The 8,259-nt window shown below is 41.1% G+C and overlaps 1 long non-coding RNA gene across 1 annotated transcript; it reads right to left on the reverse strand.

Annotated features, from left to right (window-relative positions):
• Positions 1–327: 327 nt before the first annotated feature.
• LOC134480402 (uncharacterized) lies at positions 328–4,669 on the reverse strand. Its single transcript, XR_010054842.1, has 2 exons — positions 4,355–4,669; positions 328–1,143 (listed from the first exon to the last, which is right to left on the reverse strand). It is a non-coding gene; the product is annotated as an uncharacterized LOC134480402 (long non-coding RNA).
• Positions 4,670–8,259: the final 3,590 nt, after the last annotated feature.

The following is an 8,259-nucleotide window of genomic DNA, read 5'->3' on the forward strand; positions in this document are numbered from 1 at the left end:
TGCCCTTGCAATTTCACAAAATATTTTGGAGGTATGATTTCATCCTGTGTTTTATGTCATTTTACATGACATCGTATTTCTCATCCCATTCACAGTGAACTAGAACTTTGTGTTTATTATTTCGTCCTTTCGTTCATTTGCTAGTAACTGTTCGGATGACAACAGGATCGCTTAAGGGACTTTTGTTTCCACAGGGCACAGACTGTCAAGCCAGGAAAACATGGTGAGGGGATCAGCTCTGCCCGTGGCAGAGGGAGTTTGTGTTATAGCTTGTTCACATTTTGGCAGACAGGAAGCAGACAGCAAGCAGGAGTCGCTGAACACAACTTTTGTAAATCGCATATAATGGTCATTTATTTTTGCATGTGAACAACAACAACAAAATCCAAGAGGAAAAAGAAAGCATGAGTTCCATCCAGATCACATCTCCCACTGACCACCTAAGACATGGTTAGAATGTAACCACCCGGGGCGGTGGGGCTGTGTTATCAACCAATTAAGAGAGGAATGTTTCCTTACACATTGGCAACATCAAAGAGAAACTGACTAAGCATGGTCCGAAACTCCAGCCAGTAGGTTCTGAGTTAATAGTGTCACACACATCCTGCCTTTTGAAATAGGACATTTGTTCCGTTGTGCGTTTTTCGATATTTCTTTCAGCTTTCCCCAAATTCTCATTTCATGCTACAGACTTTGAGTTTGTTTCAGCAAAACATAGAAGCGAGAGACTAGGAAAACATACTCTCAATATTTTTTACCTCTCGATTTTATCGTGCAGAGAGGTTCCTTGTTCTCTATGTACTGTTCTCTCACTCTAGACACAAGACATATGTCCTCCACAGTTCTGTTTTCAAGAATGAGCTGTGATTGACATGAGACGGCCGGCCCTTGGGGAAAGGCAGTCTGTTGTGTTCCTTGCTCTGATTCCAATAACAGCAATTTCTTCCCCTTCCTGGGGATATTGTTTTTCATTTTCAATGTTTTCTTTTACTCCAGTGGAGAAAACACTGGACAAAAGTGCGTTTAAAAGTAAGCCGGTGGTTCCTTTGCCCACGCAAACTGTTGGTGCTTTCTTGGCTGAAGTCTCCTCCATGCTTGAGGGTCTTAAATTCTCAGGAGGTACAGTGGGTCTCAGATGCAACCCTGCCGTGAAAAATGTGGTGACTGCATGTCAGAAACAAGAGCTGAGGCAGAAAATGCAGATAATGGTGTCTGTTAAAACCTTGATGAGGAGTCCTGAAAGGACATGCTGGCAGGCGCCCAACTAACACCGTGGGCTTCTGTTTGTTGTAGCTGTAACAACCTCATCAGAGGTTTTTTTTTTTTGTTTTTTTGTTTTGTTTTGTTTTGTTTTTGTTTTTGTTTTTGTTTTTTTTTTTTGCAATCAAGCATCCTTTGATCGCCTGCCCTGATGAGCCAAAACCAAAGGGGCTTCCCTGGGCTTTGGCTCACTGGCAAGCATTCTGTGTTCAACAGAAGTTTGGGGACAGATGTGTTTTCAGTCAGCTTAACAAACTACTTACATCAGGAGAAGGGTTAGATAAGTGTAAGAATGAGAGAGACCGAGGCCGGTCTTGAGATCATCTTAACTTTCGTTCTCAAATGTTCCCTTCAATAAAAGTTAGGGGAATGCCAGCAACTTCTCAACTGTTCCTCCACAACACCATCTTGTTTGGGAAACAAGTGTTTCCCAAAGAGTATTTGCTTGAAAACGTTTTTACCACTCAAAGAACTGCCAACAGAGTTAATAATCTGCTTCTTTTGTTTCCTTATTCTGAGACATGTATAACTGGTCATCTGAGATGCTAGCCAATAAGAGATGAACAGAATTAACACATTGAGCTAATAAGGCAAATGAGCTACTTTGGTTTGCTCTGATAGTCTTATCACAGGAAAATGCAAGGCTTCTGTTACATTCTCAGGGAAGCTGAAATTAGTTTTGAATTCTTATTACTCTATGAAAGTGATGAAGGTCTTTGAGAGAATTAGTTACATCTCCCCTTGGTTGATGATTTCCGAGGAGCTACAACTCTAGCCCTGTCATCCTGAATAAAATAAAGAGACTAAAATGAAGTATTATTTATAGTAGAGAACGGGTTACAGAATTATGCAAAGCCTGCCTGAGATGCACAAAATCATAGTTAGTGAATCATAACAAATTGTATTTGTTAAACTTAAGTGTTAAAGAACATAGATTTACCTCAGAGTTTCATAAGCCTTACTGCAGATGCCTTCTTCAAGGAAGGATAGTTCCAACAGAAACTTTAGTTTTTAGTTTCTCCCACTAGGCTGATACCTAGCACCATAACCAACCCATCAAAATAAAGTATCAGGCACATATTTGTGCAAGAGGCCATACAGGATGTAATTCTTAGCTGCTGGTGGCTTATCTGTTACTACAATGGAATGTGCCCAAAGTCTTCAGCTTCCTCAACCTGTCTTACCCCCTCTCCGTCCACCTCAATGATTAAAGATGAGCTCGAAACTTGATTTACCAATCAATACTCTTTAATCCATCTTGGATCTCTATCTTTAATCATATCCCCTCATCTATTTGGTCCAATTATGAACAAATATCAACAAGTGCTTTCTACATGACATATTTGTTGTAGAACAATAAAAGCAAGTTGTCCTCTGGATATGACAGAAATATTGTACAGCAGTGTTAGTAACTTACAGAAGATCTGCTTAAATAGGATACTTTACCATACCATCATGGATTGGGAGGGGCTTGCAAGGTCCCACCCCCTCCCTGAGGAATCAAGGGCAATTAATTGGCTACTGGAGACGGTAAGTTATTTTCTTTAGTTTTTCCATTGCCCATGTTCCAGTAATTAGCCATCCACTCATGCTCATGGTGTGCAACCCTAGTTAAGTTCAGTGAGTTACACACAAAGAAAGACATTAATAAAGCAAGAGAGAAATGTCTTGGAAAGAAGAGGTTCAACAGAAGGAGGGGTGAAAATAATCAAAATCCATTTTATACACAGATGACGCTGTCAAGGAATGATTTTAAAATGTAAAGAAAATATAGATTAATGTGATTAAAAAATAGAACACTGTCCTAACCTGAAAGAAGCATACAGCCTTTTATCCAAGGTTGTTGGGAGCGATGCCCTTGAAGCCCTCCATTGTTGATGTTATTATTATGATTAGAGTTAAGTATGACTGGATTCATGGAAAATCCCCAGCCAGGTGCAGAAGACTAATATAAATCTGGTGGTCAAGCTGAATAATCATATGATAAAGTTGTGACCTTGCTGAGAAATACATCTGACGTCAAGATACCCAATGTGATGACCTGTAACCTTTCTGAAAAACCAACATCCTGCTGACTAATAATATGACAAACCTGTAACCTTTCTGACATCCTGTCAACATCAGCCGATTCCCTGACCACACGAATATTGTGTCCTTGGCCTGCGTAAATGTTTCTTACTCCCCCCCCTCCATTACCCCTGTTATGGTATAAATTCAGCCTTGGGGAAAAATAAAATTCTTGACTTGATCAGACCCTTGTCTTGGCGGCCTTCTTCACGTCTCTTGTCCCCCTTTCTCTTCCAGGTACCCTCAGCACAAGGTAGGGGGCCACAGACACATATTCAACAGAAAGAATACCAGTCCCTACCATGCTGGACCTTTATAAAAATTCAATGAGATAATATACACAAGTCAATGTACATGGGACTAGACACGGGCTGGCATCCAGCTAAGATGGTATTATTAGAGAAGGCACATCTCCTCTGAGTCATTTTTTACTTTCTTACTCTTTCTCATGCTCCCCTGAGACCAATGGCTTATTGCTCCGTGTTCCAAAGAAACCCAACAACAAAATCAAGAAGTAAATTTGCAATTCATTTATATCCTACTAAATTTTTTTACAAAAAACAAGGGGGATGGATATTTAGAAGGGAAATGCAAGAAAATTCTCCACTAAGCATTTCTGGGCTTCCTCCAGAACATTTCAAGTCTTGGCACTCATGACTCCCTACCTTCCCACCTTTATACTACACAGAATCCACTCCCTTCATGAGCTCTTACCCTAGAGCAAAGAAAAGTGACCTAATGCTTTAAAGAATGTGACCCCCTCCCCGTAGAAATTACTCCAGCCTTATATTTTATATGCATCATTTGCTATTTTTCTGGAGGACTGGGGAGATTGGGTGAAGGGCTTTTAGTCACTCAAATTTTTATCTGATAAAAAAATCATAAACATCATATTAAATAGGGACCGATATTGTCCTCCCAAGAGAATAATATATTCTACAAACTGAGGAAAAGAGAACGGGCTTTCCTTTCATGGAGTCACTCCTGAATGTGTCCTTAAGATTGCTAGTCCACCCCACAAACTTACCTCTCTGTGCTGTGTATACCTCAGGTATACATAATGTATCCATAGAGTCCTCAAGCTTCACCCTACTCTCTATGGCTTGATGGTACAGAATCATCCTCCTGAAAGCAGAAAAGGGCAGCGTTAATGCAAGGACACATGTTATTTTCTTGTTACTGACTCCACATCCTTTCCCTTCTATCTCATGGAATCACAACTTCACGCCAGCACTGCATTAAACTCCCAGCAGAATCCCCAATCTTCCAAATTTCATGATATAGCCACAGATTTCTTTGTTTTACACACAACTTCCTTAGAAGAGAGGGCCAAACCACCAAATATACCACACTGAGTGGTGAGGCTGTGTTCTCTGTCATTTATGAACAACTAGCAAATTTCATTTCCTCTCTGCATGTTGGCATCTCTAGACATTATACAGAAAAGCACTAAACAGGGAAACATTATATTACATTTAGCTAGATTTTGTGATTGGTATGTTCATCATAGGAACAATAACTTTGCTATGACCTTGTAAATGTCCTTGGCATCTGCTGTCCTGGCTAGCATTTATGTCAGGTTAACACAAGCTTTAGTCATCTGAGAGAAGGAACCTCAATTGAGAAAATGCCTTTATAAGGTTGTATTATAGGTAAGCCTATAGAACATTTTCTTAATTAGTAATTTATTGATGCAGGAGGGCCTTAGTCCAATGTGGGGGGTACCACCCTGGACTAGTGGTGCTGGTAGAAAACAGGCTAAGCAAGCCATAAGGAGCAAGTCAGTAAGCAGCACTCTTCCTGGCCTCTGCATAGGCTCCTGCCTCCAGGTTCCTGCTCTGTTTAAGATCCTACCCTGACTTCCTTTGATGGTAGACTGTGGTTCAGGATACATAAGCCAAATAAATCCTTTGCTCCTCAAGTTGCTTGTGGTCATGATATTTCATCCCAGCAATAGTAACCCTAAAACACCAGTGGACCTCCCTCTGCTCAGACCCTAGTCCTATAATCCTTTGGCATATCAGAAGAAAGAAGTTTTGAGTGAACTCTTCTTCCTAGACCCAGAGTCTGTGTGCTATCAGCTTCTCCTTCTCTTTTTATTCTGCTCGGACCTCTAGCCTGTGTGATGCCATGACCCATGTTCACAGTGGGTTTGTCCATCTGGTTAATTTCTGTGGAAATGGCCTGGAAGACACAAAGTTCAGCCTTGCTAATCTTAACCCTTCTCGATCCAATCGATTTGAAAATCAGATTTATCGTCACAGGCGTCTTTGTAGACTTAGCACTACTCTGTCATGAAGTAAGTAAATCCACAGCCCACCACATAGGCTCTCCCCACAGCTTGCTATCTCACCTGCCAGGAGCTCCTACAAAAACCCAACGGTGAAGAGCCACTCTCCAGCTTGTCTGGAGACCCAGAATCCTGTTCCTGCTTCATGCAGCTGCTTCCCTTGGCACCCGAGCCAAGCTGGCTCTCTTTTTATGCTATCAAGATGTTCCTGGTTTCTGATAATGACTATTAATAATAATATTTACATGAACAAGCTTTCATTGTGCCAAAAGAGCTTCATGTGCTTCAGCAGCGGACTGTGGTGTAAATTCAAGGCCAGATGTACTGTGCCATCCAGGATGGTAGTTAAGAGCAATCAGCTGATACCTGGCCAGGAGAGCACAGCAAAGGGGGCTACTCCCAGCCCAGTGGGAAGTGTTAGTGCACCAAGTGCCAGTTGGAAAGGAGCACTGTGGAGCATGTGCACTGGTTAAAGCTGATAAAACAAAACCGAGCTGCTCAGATGTGACTCTTCCTTACTGGAGATGCTCAGAGTTCCCATATGGTACTGCTTGGCTACCAATTTCCACACGCCACCTTCTTCTGAAAAAAAAAATGGCATTCTGCATTTCTTTGGGGGAAATGGTCTCAGCTGACTGGAATGGTTTCTCTACCTGAAGTACCTCGTACTTCTAGCCATGAGATGGGCAGTGACCCAAGAGAGTTGGCTAGCTAAAGCTCTTCCTAGTACATAGGAGACTCCTGGAGATGTGAGGCTAGGCAAGGCAGATGTGTTTGCAGGAGAGCTTTCCTTGCTCAAGTAATTCCTGTGCCTGCCAGGAGCTGCTGATTTCTCTGCCCTTCCCTTGAGTAGTTCCTTAGTGATTGTGCGATTGTGTTATTGTGTGTGTGTGTGTGTGTGCACAAGCATACAAAAACCTGATATTTTCTCTTGATTCATCATGTGTCTAAAGGAGACAGAATTCCAAGGAAAAGTTTCCATAGCTAAAACATCTTCTAGTTAAAAATCACTCACTGTCTCTAGCCATTGATGTTCTTGGTATGTCTGATTCCACTCTGCTTGTGTCCTCTGTGAGCTTCATGTTCACCCCTCGTTCTATCTGCATGCCAGGTCAGATAAGCACAGTGCAAACTGTCTAAGACTCAGTTGGGTAGAGAAACCATTTCAGTCAGCCGAGCCCATTTCCCCCAAAGAAATGAAGAATGTGATTTTTTTTTCAGAAGAAGATGGCATGTGGAAATTAGTAGCCAGGCTTAGTTTAGCCAACCTGGATCAAAAACTCCCTGCTATAAGGGAGTCCATTGTTTTATGAAATACACTTGGGAAATAGTTAAGTCTTACACAGTTTGCACTATGCTTATCCAACCCAGATTGCAGATAGAATGAGGGGTGAACAAGAAGCTCACAGAGGACACAAGCAGAGTGGAATCAAATGTACCAAGAACATCAATGGCTAGAGACAGTGAGTGATTTTTAACTAGCAGATGTTTTCGCTATGGAAACCTTTCCTTGGAATTCTGTCTCCTTTAGACACATGATGAATCAAGAGAAAATACCAGACACCTAAATGTTGAGGTGTGTTTCGAGTATAGGTAAACTATAACCAGCACTAAGTCACTTTGGCTTAGGACTGCAGAGACAGGGGCTGAAGTAGGGTTGTGACACACTGAGGTCCCTGACTGTTCATGCTCACATGACACAGAATGATCCCCCTGTTGATTTATGTGCCTGCAGTTGTCAGCCATATGGACCAGGTAATTCCAATTACAAATCTTCCTCCCCTGTGCTAGTAAATGAATACTAGAAAACCGACCGATGCCAAGTATCCCCACAGCTAACTCTCCACACCCCACAACATGTTAGTACTGTGAACAATTAAGGAATTTTGAAACAATCATGGATTTTTTTCTTCACGAGAGAAAGTCAGTATTGGAAGGAGAAGTTTGTTTTATTGGAAATAAACATCCTAACTGCTCCCATGACTGAATTATCTTTTGTGTTAATCTCCTAGAAGAAATGAAATATCTAGCCTGAAATTGAAAGTTTATTTTGGCTCAGGTCTGTATTTATCACAAAGTAGGCATTGCAGTGTATTCTGATTAATGGAGATCAAACAGTAACTGACACGGATGAATAGATGCTAAGTTCACAATGCTACTATAATGAAATACTACAGATTGTATGATTAACACCAGAGAGGGTGTACTCTTCGGCTGGAGGGCTTTCAGTGGGCTTGGTTTTTCCCAAAGCCTCTGTTCTTGGCTCACAGGTGGTCACCTTCACACAGGGTCCAATGTCTGCCTGGGTGCTCCAATCTCTTCCTTTTAAATATCTTAAAATCAAACATTTTAATTTCCAATATTAACATCCAGGTATTTTATTGGTTGGTTTTAAACTATTTCTGAACTATCCTTCTGAGTCTCTGCTGCTTGATTACTACACTTGAGTTATTAATATTATACCACAGACAAAGATTTGAACATTTTCATATGAGAAATAATGCATAATTAATATAGGATGTAGTGATTTGGGTGATGCACAGACATCTGTTCTTATGAAACTTTATCAAAATCTATCCCATAAACGTATCTGTCTCCTCCAAAGACTGCTTTTGACTCTCTTTCTGCCTTTATCATTATTT

Source organism: Rattus norvegicus, chromosome 9 (assembly GCF_036323735.1).
Source record: "Rattus norvegicus strain BN/NHsdMcwi chromosome 9, GRCr8, whole genome shotgun sequence".
Lineage (NCBI taxonomy): Eukaryota > Metazoa > Chordata > Mammalia > Rodentia > Muridae > Rattus > Rattus norvegicus.